The following is a 15,967-nucleotide window of genomic DNA, read 5'->3' on the forward strand; positions in this document are numbered from 1 at the left end:
CTTTACCCTTAAGTTTTCTAGTACTTAAAAAAGAAGCTTCTGATTGTTCTAATTAAACGAACCTTGTGTTTCAGGAGTCGTTTTGAAGAATTGGGACAAAATTCAAACTTTAACGTAAAGAGAGAGGTGTTGAGGAGGAGCAATGCCCTTCATATACTTAATAAATTTTGTTCGGTTTAAGTTTTGATGTTGACCCTTACTTTCAGTTGAAAAGACTTTCTTTTTTATTTCTGATCGTTTTTTAAATAATACCAAGAAATCTGGCTCCACCTCTACGAAAAATCCCTCCTCCCCACCGGTATATTCTCTAGACAAAACAATCCTGGTGAAAATTTACACCAGACAATTACCCTTTATATCCCCACGCGTAAAATTGAATCAGCAAAGAGAAAGCAAGACACAAGAAGAATTTCATTGAGCAATTCTGGCAAATTCCCCCTGAAGAATTCAACCCCAGGAAGCTTCCCTACCCATGAAAAATTCTCCCCGTGGAAAACCCCACAGGAGAAAATTCAGCCACCTCCCCCCCCCCAAATAAAAATGTATTCATACTTCCTAATAACAAATGCTATACGTAAACAATGGGGAAATTCTTTAACTAAAAACGCCTTTCCCCAGGGGCTATGAAAGGTCATGATATCTCAAAAGGCAAAAGTTATTTGGCCTTTCAAGTTTCAACTATACTGAACAAAATGGCAATTTAAAAATTTTCATCGGATAATTTTGAGAAAAAGGGCGTGGAAGGGGGCCTAGTTGCCCCCAAATCAATTTGGTCACTTAAAAAGAACACTATAACTTTTAATTTCCATTCGAATGAGCCATCTTCCAATGTTTTAGGACCATTGGGTCGCTACAATCATCCCTGGGAAAGAAAAATTAACAAATAAACACGCATCCGTGATCTTTCTTCTGGCAAAACATACAAAATTCCACATTTTTGCTGGTAGGCGCTTGAAACCCCTAGAGTACAGTTTTCTGATATGTTGAATCTGATGGTGTGATTTTCATTAGGATTCTATTACTTTTAGGAGGTGCTTCCTCCTTTTTTAAAATTAGGGCAAATTTTCTCAGGCTTGCAGCTTTCAATGGGTAAGACCAAACTCAATAAAACTTATATATTTAAAATCAGCATAATAAGCCAATTCTTTTGATGTCTATTGGTATCATAATTCCGTTTTACAAAGTCTCGGTTACTATTGAGGCGGGTCGTTTACACGAACTGTTTGATACACTCTATCGTTCTGATACGCTTTGTTAAGTCAGATGGCCTTTTAGCCCCGAGACACACTTGGCATTTTTTTACCGAGCGTTTCTAAGAGGTGTATTGCTATCGACACATTAGACAGGATGTGATGGACACATTAGACAGGTGTATGAGATGGACACATAAACCGAGAAGGAAGTGGACACACCCTGCGGTTTTTTTTTGTTTTTTTTTGTTTTTTTTTACTGCTGATGAATGAGTGGATAACTTAAACGCCTTTCCCCAGGGGCTATGAGGGGTCATGATATCTCCAAAGGCAAAAGTTATTTGGCCTTTCAAGTTTCAACTATGCTGAACAAAATGGCAATTTAAAAATTTCATCGGACGATTTTGAGAAAAAAGTGGCGTGGGAGGGGGCCTAGTTGCCCCCAAATCATTTTGGTCACTTAAAAAGAACACTATAACTTTTAATTTCCATTCGAATGAGCCACCTTCCGATGTTTTAGGACCATTGGGTCGCTACAATCATCCCTGGGAAAGAAAAGCAAAACAAATAAACACGCATCCGTGATCTTTCTTCTGGCAAAAAATGCAAAATTCCACATTTTTGCTGGTAGGCGTTTGAAACCCCTAGAGTACAGTTTTCTAATATGTTGAATCTGATGGTGTGATTTTCATTAGGATTCTATTACTTTTAGGGGGTGTTTCCTCCTTTCTTAAAATTAGGGCAAATTTTCTCAGGCTTGCAGCTTTCAATGGGTAAGACCAAACTTAATAAAACTTATAAGCCAATTCTTTTGATATGTCTATCGGTATCCCTACCAAGCAAAAGGAGTTCTTGAGGAAAATTGGACCCGCTGATACAATAGACAGAATCGAACAAAGAAGAGACAGGCTGTTTGTACATATGAAAGACAAAATATCCGCAAGTGTTGTCCCTCGGGGGCCCAAGGCGAGCAAAATATCCGTAGCAAGGCACTGCGCTCAGAATACCTCGGGATCATTTATGTTGACAAAGATTACGACGTTTCAACTATTCCCAACCTAACTAGCGGTGTTTCCCAAGCCAAGCGCTTTGGAAATTCCTCAGTTCTCCAGCTCACGTTCGCTACTAAGATTGACTTCGACCAGGCTCTCAAGTTTGGAATCAAAGTGGAATACATCATGTTTTCTGTGTCAAAGCTCCTTACAAAGCCGCTGCAGTGCTATAAATGTCAAGGTTTTGGTCATCGTGCAAACCAGTGTCAGAAGGACACTAAATGTAGAAAGTGTGCCGGTGATCATAGCAACTCCGAGTGCTCCTCAGATATGCTCAAATGTGCCAACTGCGGATCCAACCATGCAAGTAACAGCTTTCGGTGCCCAAACCTAAAAAATGCAGCTCGTGGTACAATTCCAGCCCAAGCTGCGCCGAAGAACTTAAATCGTAAACCGGCTCAATAAATGGCGAAGTACGTGTGTTCTGTCAAAACGTAAACGGTGCTAGAGAAAAATTAGACATACTTCAAATAGTGTATGGTGCTTTCAATATAATTTTTGTTAATGAGCATCTGCTTAATAAAGATAATAGCACAAGACTGATTACTTCTTCTGATCATCAGTTTTTTATCTACCCAACTAAAAGTACTGGGGGTCGACCCTCGGGGGGCTTAATGATAACTGTTAGAAAAAAGTGTAATTTTAATCTGTTTGATTCTAATGATGTATGTCTTGCGGTAGAATTTAGTGGTTTTATTTCTGTTTGTGTTTATATGCCTACAAATTACAGAAATGACCGACCGAGTCAGAAGTTTGCGTCTGCCTGCTCGTCATTGTCGAAATTACTTGAAAGAATAGCTCTTACCCGTAAATCTTGTGTTATTATGGGTGATTTTAATACGGACATTAATGATAATACCATTGGTCAGTCACAAATTTTAAATGCTAAATTGCCGCAAAATTTCTATTGTCTACAGAAAAATAGATCGTTTACCTATGTACATAATAGTGGTAGCACATCTGATCTGGATTTCGTGTTTACTGATATGGGGGATCTCCGGCAGCAGATAGTTAATATTTCTGACGACTTTCTTTTAAGTGACCATTCGCATCTTGAGTTTTATTTACCACTCAGTTCTTTTGAAACATATGCTCCCTCTTGACCCAAGTGGTTCACTAAACAGAACTGGAGTCGCATTGATATATTTACTTACCAGATGCTACTTGATTCGTACTTAGATAAGATAAGGGTTCCGTTTCATTTGCTCTCGTGGGTAAAATCTGACAGGCTTCTCCATTTGAATTGTTATTTGCTTGAATTGGTGCATAGTATGAAAATGGCTGCATCCGTTGCAGTTCCGTCGGAAAAAATAAAGCTGAATACCCGTAAGAGAGGCTGGTCAGATTTTCCTGGTTTCAAGGTTGAAAAGTATCGCCATGTGTTTTGGTGACAAATTTGGGTTGATTGTGAAAGACTACGTTCAGGATGGGTTTTTAAAATTATGAAGTCGAGTAAACACCAATATCAAAAGAAGGTGAAACTTTGGAAAAGAAGTCGGGTTAAGGAGCTATCGCGGTAAATAAAAAATGATCCTCGTCAGCTATGGCGAGAAGTGTCTAAACTTATCCGTTCTTCTTTGTCGCCGCCTGATAGCATTGAAATAAATAGGTGGTTTGAACATTTTTCTTCAATGATTACGGCTGATCCTCCATTATTAGAAAGTAATTTCCGGGACGTTCTGGTGCAGCATTTTGATCGACTAAACCAATACAGTAACTGGCTTACTATTACCCCGTCGTGTGTTGAATCTTTTGTTCGTCCTCTTCCTTTAGGAAAAAAGCCTGGGGCAGATAGTATTCAGCCGGAACATCTGAGGTATGGTACCCCTAAACTGTTTAGTCACATAGCTTTATTGTTCCAAGCAATAGTATCGCAACAGTCTGTCCCACAAGGTTTGTGTCAGGGGATCATTACCTGTATACATAAGAAGGGGAAAGACCCTAAAGATTGTTCTTCGTACAGGCTCATCACTAATTGTTCAGTTCTAGCAAAGTTACTGGAGAAGATACTGTGCCCTATAGTGGCAGCGCAAGCGGATGTGGGTGACAATCAGTTCGGTTTCCGGTCCGGTCTTGGTGTTCAGAATGCACATGCAACTTTTATTTCAATTGTTGAAAAGTTTAAGAAACGAAAAACTCCGTTATTCGTCTGCGCAATAGGCATATCTAAGGCATTTGATTCTGTCTTACATTCGCAAGCAGTCTTGTCACTACTAAGGACAGGAATTGATCCCTTTGTTTGTAATTGCCTGTGGCAATGGTATCGAAAATCTCAAGTAAGAATTCGGTCTGCCTGAAAGCTTTATGGACCTATAGATATACGTAGGGGTGTTAAACAAGGCTCAGTAATCAGCCCTGTGATATTTAGCAATGCAATACGTTCTGCGACAGAACCGATAGAATATTTTTTGATAGATGATGGAATTGATGCTAGTCATCTATCTTACGCAGATGATCTACTTTTGATAAGTGATAATTTAGAATCTTTACAGAAAACTATTAATGCCGTGTCGTCTGCACTTGGTGTTAAGTAGTATAAGAAATACAGGAGCTGCCTCACCTATCTCACCCCTTCACTTTACCCCCTTTTTCAATTGAATTCACCCCATTTTAAATCAAAATCTGCAACATTTTAACAATTTCCCATCATGACCTTTAACATAAAAAAAAGGTCATCTGAAATAAGAATTTTTGATGTAATTTGAAAAAATATTCCATTCTTCTTATACTACTGATAAAATGTAATAATTTAATATTATTTATATGCTTTGATATATTACTAGTTAAGTTCAATATCAATATCTAAATAATTATGATTTGCTCTACTTTTTCTTTCAATAACCTTCAAAATTATACATTTATCTGTTTTTATTTTTTTTTAAATTTCTTTTCAAAAGCCACTTCTTTAGAGTGAGATTGCTTTTGTGCAAAGTCATCAACCAGTTCAACCTCAAAATTAATAATAGTAAAGAGTTTAGTACAATATTTAGTTACCACGTTTTTCATTGCTGTAATCTTGTCTTCTATTCCAATGTCGAAGTCTTCTTTCTTAACGGTTCGATATTTATTTTCCACTTTCATTTCTCTTAAAAGTTTCTCCATTTATTTGTAAATTATTTTATTAAACAAATTTTCTGAATCGAAAATAATTTATAGATTAACATATAATTTATGATCAATGACATCCATGTTTGCTTTTCTTTCTGAAAATATAACGCAGTAAATGTTGTATGAATCAGCAGGCTCTTGATCTAACAGAAGTTTAATTTCTATATCAACATTTGATCCAGTTGCATAAATATTAGGTTCATGTTTTGAAACGTCAAAACAAAATAATGGATACTCTGTTTTAAAGTCATTATAGCTAAAAATAGTTCCACTATCAACGTTTCGATGTTTGTATCCTAAATGTGAAAATCTTAGATAAGCATTAGCATAATCTTCATTATCATTACTAAAATCATATTTCAAATCTTCGTGTGGATATTTATAGCCATTCACTCTCACTTCAATTTTGTTAATATTTATATGATCAAATACCATATTATTTTGTAAAACATTACCATTTTTTCTGTTTTCTGTAATACTACAACAATTTTAGTTGTATTGCATCTTTCACTGACGACTCTCCATGTCAATTCTTTGTCATTTCTATTATCATTTTTATAAGTAATACACGCTTCCCATCTTACTTCAAATGAACTCTTTTTAACTAATTTACCTTCTAACTCATTTCTAATGAATAAACCAGGATTTAATATTGTTATCCAATCTAAATACATTATATGTACTTTAAAGTTTTGAGAACCCTTTTTTATAATCAAGTTATTTTTGCTGGTATTTTTCCATGTAGTTATGTTTTTAACAACTCGGGATATGAGAACTACGTCTTGAAAAAGAGAATATTACAGTTACAGTTTAAAACGCATAATAAATACATAACTTTCTTTTGTTTCATTATATCCTTTAAATAAACCACTGTTAAGTATATAATTTTTCTTTGTTTTAATTGTTGGACTTTCACCTGCTTTTGCAGTTGTAAAAGTACTTACAAACTCACATTCTTCTGTAAATGAATCATTTGTTTGCGTTTTATCTTTATACCAAAACATATTTGTTGCTGCGCTTCTCGAATAATCATCAGAAAATTCTAATAGATTTTTAACGGTTGTCGATATACCAACATAATCAATAGATTCAATTGTTTTACCATTAATGATATATTCAGCATTTTTAAACAGATTAAACCCATTATTTGTTAAAGTAGCCTTATCTACAGCATCCATATTCTTTCCATCCTCTCGCGATATTTTTATTTTTGCATGAAGATAGCTATCACTTGGAAGGATCCAAGATTCTAAATCTTTTATTGTAAATTCAAAATTATCTAATTTTGAAACATTAACATTTGTTTCTCTAATTTCTTTAAATTCATACTTCGTTGTCGAATCATCAACAATAGGCTTTTCAAATATTTGAAAAATAAGGAGCAACAACTTCATTAACAACCTCCATTTATATAGAGAAGAAATTTATTAAATAATATTTCCTTTTAAAATTTTTAACCACTTACTTGTAATCAACGTATTTAAGAGATCTCGACCTCTTCTATCTATATACCTTTTAATATTTCTAATAGCTTCTTTCATCGATTTTTTTATTTTTAAATGCATCATCTAATTTTTTTCTATTTAAATTGATGAATTCTTTACCATATTCAATACCTCTATTTTTTACTAGCTCTAATCGAGATTTAATCATAATATTATACACTGATAAAGCTCCATCTCTTATATTTTTCAGGGAAGTCGTGAATAATTCCAAGTTAGCTATATTCTTAAAGAAACTGCCAACACCACTACCGTATTGTCTTGTGTATAGCAATTGTTTTTTATTAATCAACATTTATTTTAGTAAAAATTTAATAAGAGAAAATCATTAATTAAAACTTTTTTAATTTCATTAAAGTTTTTTCAAATCCAATACACAACCAACATTTTCGCAATTAAAATCGATAAGTCTACCTAATTGATCCGTAATTGACATTTTCAAAGAACTAATAAATTTTTTTTGATTTATTAAGAGTTATTGTCTTTCTTTAGGAGTGTCTACGATCAAGCAACATGGCTCGGTATTAGGTGGAAATGTCCATATTAAATCAAATCAAACTCCACTAACGATTGAACTATCAACTAATGAACAATGGACTTGTACTTTATCTACATTTTTTGTAATATTTGGACCTTTTATCCCTTCATTAATTTTATCTGATAATTTAACATCATTTTCAAATCCTAAAATAATACTTAAATCACTGTTAAATTTAAATGCGTAATTATCTTTTAATAATATAACGAATCTCATTGTTGCAGGATTAGATTAAACAGCTATTGGACAATTTTCTCTAGAAGCATTAAAGTAATGCACTAGAAAATAATTGAAACATTCGTCATTATACATACCATTTGGTATCACAACATTTAGCCATGGTTCGTCTTTATTTTTTCTAAACTAAAATGTATTGTTTTTAAATTTATCACTAATATTATGCCATGAATACCGTAAAGTACACTGCGTTAAGGCGATTTCATAATCATAATTAAGATCTAACCTAATTGGATTACTTGTATAAGATTGTTCAATTTCACTTTTATTGCCTTCAATAATAATCAAACCCATTTAATAGAATACTTTTTTTAAGAACAATTTTTTTTTATTATTTAGAAAATTTATCTAATATTTCAGTTTCTTATAAATGGAAATGAATTTATGAAGTAAGATTTATCGTTGGAGATGTATACATATTGCTGCTACTACTTCAATTAACCCAGCAGGTTAAAAAACAAATGGTTTTCCAATGGTTAAAGGTATAAGTGAACAGCGTGACTGCAACACATATCGTTTTTTAAAAAAGGAAGCAACGCACAAAAACCCAGGGTAGAGCAAAAAGCTGGGTATAAGCAAATCGAAGACAAGCTTTCAGAATTATATTACGCTATTTTTCCAAGAATTGATAATTTACATTGTAAATTAACAGAAAATTGTTATACTGTTTCAAAATCTAAACTAAAAGTAATATTGCAAAAACAAAATATTTACTCTTTACATTATTCCGTTTATCACACAATTGAAAGAAGGTGAGTTTATATACATAGTATTGATGGACAGTGGCAAGCTGATTTAGTTGATATACAACAGTATAAAAATGAAAATAATAATTTTAATTACATTCTTACAGTGATTGATTGTTTTAGTAAATATGCTTGGTGTATCCCTTTAAAAAATAAAATGGGTAAGGAAACTATTAATGCTTTTACGGATCTATTTAAAAATAGAAAGCCTAAAAAAATTACAAACAGATAAAGGTAATGAATTTGTTATGAAAAACTTTCAAGTATTTTTTAAGAGTCATGAAATTCATTGGTTTTCATCTGAAAGTAAATTGAAAGCTCACATAGTGGAACGATTTAATAGAACTATTAAAGAGAAATTAAGGAAACATTTTATTTACAGCATTACTAAACGTTGGATAGAGGTTTTACCGTCATTAGTCGACAATTACAATAAGTCATATTATAGAGCAACCAAATTTAAACCAATATAAGCTAGTATAAAAGAAAATTAAAACAGTGTGTATAAAAATATGTTTCCAGACATACAATCTCAAACAATAAAACATAAATTTAATTTAGGTGATTTGATTAGAATTAATAAGAAAAAGAGTGTTTTTTTATAAAGGCTATCTTCCAAATTATACAACGGAAATATTTCAAATTGCTACAGTTAAACAGACAACTCCTATTACGTATGAATTATCCGATAAATCGGGTGAGTTAATTATTGGTGCTTCTTATGAGAAAGATTTATCAAAAGTTATGGATTTATAATAATAATTTTCTTATATATAATTTAATCTATATAAATGGATGTTAAAGAATTAAAAAAATTGTCAACAAAAATAGTTAACAACAGGGAAATACTAGGACAAAAAGTTAGACAGAATATGTAAAAACAAGAAGGATTTCATGAATATACTGAAGAGATGAATGCCCCCGTTGTTAGAAAATTAAAAGAAAATGATGATAATTTGAAACGGCGATTTCTAAGATTAGATCAAAATTTAAGAAACGCTTTACCGGCACCTTCAAGGTATTGAACCATTACCAGCACCATCATCGCTACTTCAAGGTATTGAACCATTAGAAGTACCAAAAAAAACTCCTGATAAATCACCGAGAGTATATTATCTTAATTTGAATCTTGACACTAAACTGCTGAAACGTTTAAATGAAGACGATAAAAAGTATTATCCTCAAGAACCAAATTCTTTTGAATTGCCTAATTATTACATAAATCATCCTGAATTCCTTCAAAACGCTATAAAGAAATCCGGTGAATTGAATAAAAAATATGGTGGGGAAAAAGGACATGGAATACCAGAATATGTTAAACTAGTTGATTTTGTAAAAATTTATAGGTTCAGATTATTAAAAATTGCCGAACTCCTTAAAATGGACATAGAAATACCACATGTAGGAACTGGATTGTTTATAAACGCAAATGAAATGATTGAACGATTATGCACTCTAATAGCTAGTAGAACTGTTGGAAATACATCAGAAGAAGTTAGAAATGAAACTATAGCTTTGGTAAATTCCTTATTAAAAAATAAAATATTAAATAAAAATGAATATAATACAATTTATCAAAATTATCTTAAAATTTAATTATCAAAAAAAAAAAACACTGAAATTCCTCAGGTTTGAAAATTTTTAAGATTTGGAAATTTGTTTAATAAAATAATTTCTAAATAAATGGCAGGCATTGCAGAAGTGATTAAAAGTTGTTTACAACGAAAATCCAAATTCACCAAAATAAAAAATAAATTATCGCGTTATACATTTAATGAATTATTCACAGCAGCTAAATTATTCGATATAAAAGCTGTTAGTAGAAAAGATGAACTATTCAATAAAATAAATAATAATCTTAATAATAAAATATTACTTGAAGATAATCTGATGGAGTTAGAGCGTAATGCAAAGCGTCGAGATGATAAAAAACCCTACAGATTTAATATTATTCTAGAGTTAAAAAAAGGGTTAGAAAATGAAATAAAAGAAAATAATGAAATTGTTTCAGATTTACAAAATCAATATAACACTTTGAGAAATAAAGATATTATTGAACTTAAGAAAACCTTAAAATAGAAACAGATTTCAATTACTGGAAATTATAACAAAGTGAAGAATAAAGTAAAAAACTATTTCAATAAACAAGTTGAGATTAATCAAAAAGTGAATGACGAAACTCAAAAACTCATTAGAGACTTAGGTGGTAGAAATAGGGTAAAAAAAGATCGGAATATTGACATTTCTAACTTATTTATAAATAAGAAAAAAACAAGGAAGCTCAAGATATCCCAGAGTATATTTTTAAAATAGAAGAAGAATACGATAATAACCCAAGTATGCAATGGATTAGAGAAAATTCCCTTACAGTTAATATTTCAATGAATTCAAATGGAGCTGATTTTGGAACATTGTTTGACTTTGTTGTTGAGGATTTAAAAAATAGAATGAATGAAAGAGATAGTTACAGAGTTCAATTCACAACTGGGGTAATATTTTATTCTCGGAAGAATAATGAAGAACTCGAACCTATTCATTATCACAGCTATTCCTGGACTTCTTATAAAAATAGTGAAACCGATCAAAACAATCTAAATAGTAATCACAAGAATATACAGACATTAGTCATTGAAAATATCCCAAGATCATGCTTACAATTTGAAAGAGTCGATGGAATTGATTATCGAATGACAAGATTGCCAAATTATGTGGGAGGTACTTATAAAGAATTACCTGAATTTGTAAAAAATAAAAAAACGTGTATTAATATAAAAAATAATGATAATAAATGCTTTCTTTGGTCAATACTCGCTTATCTTCATCCAGTGAATCATAGAAATGTTGATAGACTTTCAAAATATTTACCCTATGAAAATGAATTCAACATTACAGGGATTACTAATTTTCCTATGGATATTCAAGATAGTCATAAATTTGAAAATAAATATAATATAAAAAAATTTTTATTTGAAATAAGTAAAAGTAAAGTGATTAGAACTCATATTCCTAAAACTAAGATCAATGGAAATAATGCTACACATGTGATTAATTTACTCTATTTTGATAATCATTATGTTTTAATTAAAGGTTCAAACAAACTATTTGGATCTCAAATCTCAAAAACTAAATGGAAAATTCATCTATGTACATTCTAAGGAAGGCACTTTAATTAACAAGAAAAAATTGAATAACATGATAAAAAAGAAAATTGAGAAGATCCTGACATTATTATGCCTAAACCAGGATTTAAGATTGAATTTAAGAAAATAGCTAAACAAATGAAAGTACCTTACTGTTCAATAGGTGATTTTGAATCGTATAATGAAGAATTTAATCAAAAGAAAGGTAAAAAGACAATTAAAGTAGCAGAACAAAAATCATTTGCTTATGGATTCCAAGTATGTTGTTCTTTTGATACAGCACAAGATAAATATTACGAATACTTTGGTGAAGATGGTAGGAAACATTTTGTAACTACCATAACAGAAATTTGCAAAGAACTAGCCAATTAGTATGAAAATAGGCAAAAAGAACATGGTTATACACAAGAACAAGTAAGAGAAAAATGGAGTAATACAACTAATAAAAGCTGTCATATTTTTGAAAAGGAAATAGTAGATAATAATTTTCATTTAGATCAAGACCATATGACTGGTAACATACGTGGAATTACACATGCACAATGTAATAAAAACTTTAGAATTCCTAAACATATCCCTATTGTAATGCATAATCTCTCAAAATATGACTCCTATTTATTTCTTAGAGAATTAGTACCTGATAACGGTATTTTTGATTCAGTGGAAAGTTTTATATCATTGTGTAAGGCAATAACTGTTGATGAAACCCAATATGAAATGCGCTTCATAGATTCACTCCGTTTTATGGCTTCATCATTAGATAAATTATCTGAAAATTTAGCAAAATGTGATTGTAAATTTAATTGCAACTGTTTGAGAAATAATTTGAAGTTTACTTCTGCTGTATTTGAAAATACTGAAGAATTTAAAGAAATAATAAAGAAAGGTGTATATTCTTATGAATATGTCGATGGATATGATAAAATGAATGTTAGAAAATTACCTTCAATTGATAAGTTTTATTCTAGATTAACAGGAAAAAATATTTCAGAAGAAGATTATGAAAGAGCACACGCTATTTGGAAATTATTTAAATGTAAACGCTATTAGATTACACTAAATTATACCTAAAAAGTGATGTTTTAATTCTATCAGATGTCGTTGAAAATTTTAGAAATGTATGTTTAAATAATTATAAACTAGATCCCTTACACTTTTTTTCTGCACCGGGATTAACATGGGAAGCTTATCTCAAACATTCTAAAACTGAAATTCTCTTATTTTCTGATGAAGATATGTATACATTTATTGAGAAAGGTGTAAGAGGTGGCGTATCTCAGTGTATGAATAGATATGCTACAGTAAATAATAAATATATGAAAATCTTTGATAAAACAAAACCTTCTAATTATTTAATGTATTTAGACGCTAATAATTTATATGGTTGGGCAATGTCCCAACAATTACCAGAAAAAGATTTTACTTTTATTAATATACCAGAAAGTTTTAAAGAAAATAATTCTTTAGATTACTACCAACAACTAAAACGACATATCCATTCAGAAATGAATAAGGATAATGTGGGAGCCATTTGTGAAGTTGATTTAGAATATCCAAGAGAGTTACACAAGTTACACAAAGATTTACCACTAGATCCTGAACACTTTGAATATAAATTAAGTACAACTTTAAATAATAAAATAAACTATGTTGTTCATTATAAGAATTTAGAATTTTATTTAAAACATGGTTTAATATTGAAAAAAGTACATAGAATACTAGCATTTACTGAAGCACCCTATTTAAAAGAATATATTAATCATAATACTAAATTACGACAAAAGGGAAGGAATGATTTTGAGAAAGATTATTTTAAACTAATGAATAATGCTTGTTTTGGGAAAACCATGGAAAATGTTAGATAAAGAGCTAGTATTGAAATACTCACTAGTCATGAACAAAGACAAAAAAAAATTAAAAACATAACTTTTTATTGGAAATAATCTATAGCGAGAACCTATCGGTAGCCAGAATGGCCAAGCCAAAAATAAATCTAGATAAATCTCTTTATATTGGATTCGGTGTATTAGAGTTATCCGAGCTATTAATGTTTGAATTTAATTATGAATACATGAAACCTAAATATAGTGAAAACATTGACTTATGTTATATGGATACGGATAGTTTTATTTATGATATTCGAACTAAGGATTTTTATGAAGATATTAAATCTCACCTCCAAAAAAATTGGATTCTAAAGATTATAAGAAAGATAATCCTTATAACTTCCCTGCAGTCAATAAAAAAGTGAGAGGTATGATGAAGGATGAATTATCTGGAACAGTAATGTCTGAGTTTGTAGGTTTAAGGTCAAAAGTATAAGCTTATTTAAAAGAGGGTGATGATGAAACTAAAGCAAAGAAAAAACTAAAAGGTATTAAAACCAATATCGTCAAAGAAAAAATAACATTACAGAATTATAAAGATGTATTATTCGGAAAAGTGGAAAGTCTATCAAAAACCCAGTATACTTTAAGAGCAAATAAACACAGAATGTTCTTAGAAAAACAAAATAAAAAAGCTCTAGACCCTAATGACGCAAAAAGAAAAGCGTTGAAAAATAAAGTTAACACAGTTCCATGGGGATTTAACCGATAGTTAGGTAGTTACTTAGTTAGTTAGGTAGTTAAGTTAGTTAGGTAGGTAGTTAAGTTAGTTAAGTTAGTAAGTTAGTTAGTTAGTTAAGTTAGTTGGATAGTTAGGTAGTTAAGTTAGTTAGGTAGGTAGTTAAGTTAGTTAGTTAGGTAGTTAAGTTAGTTGGATAGTTAGGTAGTTAAGTTAATTGGTTAGGTAGTTAAGTTAGTTAGTTAGTTAGGTAGTAAAGTTAGTTAGTTAGGTAGGTAGTTAAGTTAGTTAGGTGGATAGATAGGTTAGTTAGCTAGGTTGTTAAGTTAGGTAGGTAGGTATACTACACTATATACTACTAGTACTTTATCGATTAAAATTTTATACTAAGTAAATGAATCAAAAAGCAACTATTAAAGTATTTGATTTTAAACACTCGAATAGTAAATCACACAATAAACATCTACTAGCACCTCAATTGCCTTTTCGATTATTAATTTGCGGAAAATTTGGTAGCCGTAAGACCAATTTACTATTAAATTTAATATATGACTATGTATATTTCAACACAATTTATTTATATGCTGAAGATCTTGAAGAAGACAAATATCAAGACCTAATTCAGAACATAAATTGTTTAGAAGAAAAAAGAGGGCAGGATATATTGTTTGCAAGTAATGATAAAAATGATATCGTAGAAGTAGATGACTTAGACCCTAATTATATGAATTTAGTTATCTTTGACGATTTTGTAACAGAGAAGGATCAGAGAAAAATTGGAGATTTATTTTTGAGAGATAGAAACGAAACGTCTCAATAGTATATATTTCTCAAAATTATGTTAATATCCCTACTAGAATCCAATTTAATTGTAATTTTTCTGCATTTTGAAAAGGGTGTAATCGAAATAGAATTAATAGAATGTGACAAAATCATTAATATAACATAAAATAAGAACCATTCAACGATTTCTATTATTGTGCTACAAAGGATCATAGATTTTACTTATTGATTTGAAAACAAATTAATAATATCTGAAATATAGAAAGAACTTTGACATAACATTCTGAAAAAAAAATCACTGACTTGTTTTATATGCTTCGATACTACTTATCCAGTAAAATTTGTTAATAAGTTTATTAGTATAATAGATGAATAATTTTGGAAGTTTAGGAAGTAATTACAGTAATGATAACAGTGAAAGCAGATTACTCGATGATAATGGTAATCTTGATTTACTGGGTAAGCGCTTAATTAATTTAGGTGATGCAAAATCAAACAATGATGCTATTACTCTACAAAATGTTAAAATTATTTTAAACGATTTCAAGGGTGAAGTTGTTAACCAACAAATCCTTACAAATCAGTATTTAAGTGAGGATATTAATAGATTAACTAGAATTTATGAATCATCTGACAATACATTGACTAGAATTGATAACAAAGGATTATTCGTAAAAAATACCTTAAAAGTAACAAAAGAAGATATTAATGCAGAAAACAGAAGAATTAGAAACGTTGCAAACCCCAAAAATGGTGCAGATGCAGTTAACTTTGTCACACTATTGGTATACTCGAAGGGCCTCATGCAGTAATCTGATCGCTTAGACAATTTCGAAAATGTTGTAATAAATATACTTGAAAAAGATCCCGATGAAGCATTTAAACAGAGAATAAAAGGAAGGCTGAAACGAAATAAATAACGTTAGATTTCTTATTACATAAAATAATTCACTAATAAATGTCAAGTTTTATTGAGTATACAATTTATCTATCCCCTTTCCAAAAAACAAAAATAAAAAATGCTTTAAGGCAAAACAAAAATGTCAAGTTCGTGTAAATCACAGTAGAAAAAATGATAGAGAACCTGTTCCATTTCTTTTAAACCA

This window comes from Artemia sp. Qi Xiang Cuo, chromosome 7, assembly GCF_049724085.1.
Source record: "Artemia sp. Qi Xiang Cuo chromosome 7, ASM4972408v1, whole genome shotgun sequence".
Taxonomy (NCBI): domain Eukaryota; kingdom Metazoa; phylum Arthropoda; class Branchiopoda; order Anostraca; family Artemiidae; genus Artemia; species Artemia sp. Qi Xiang Cuo.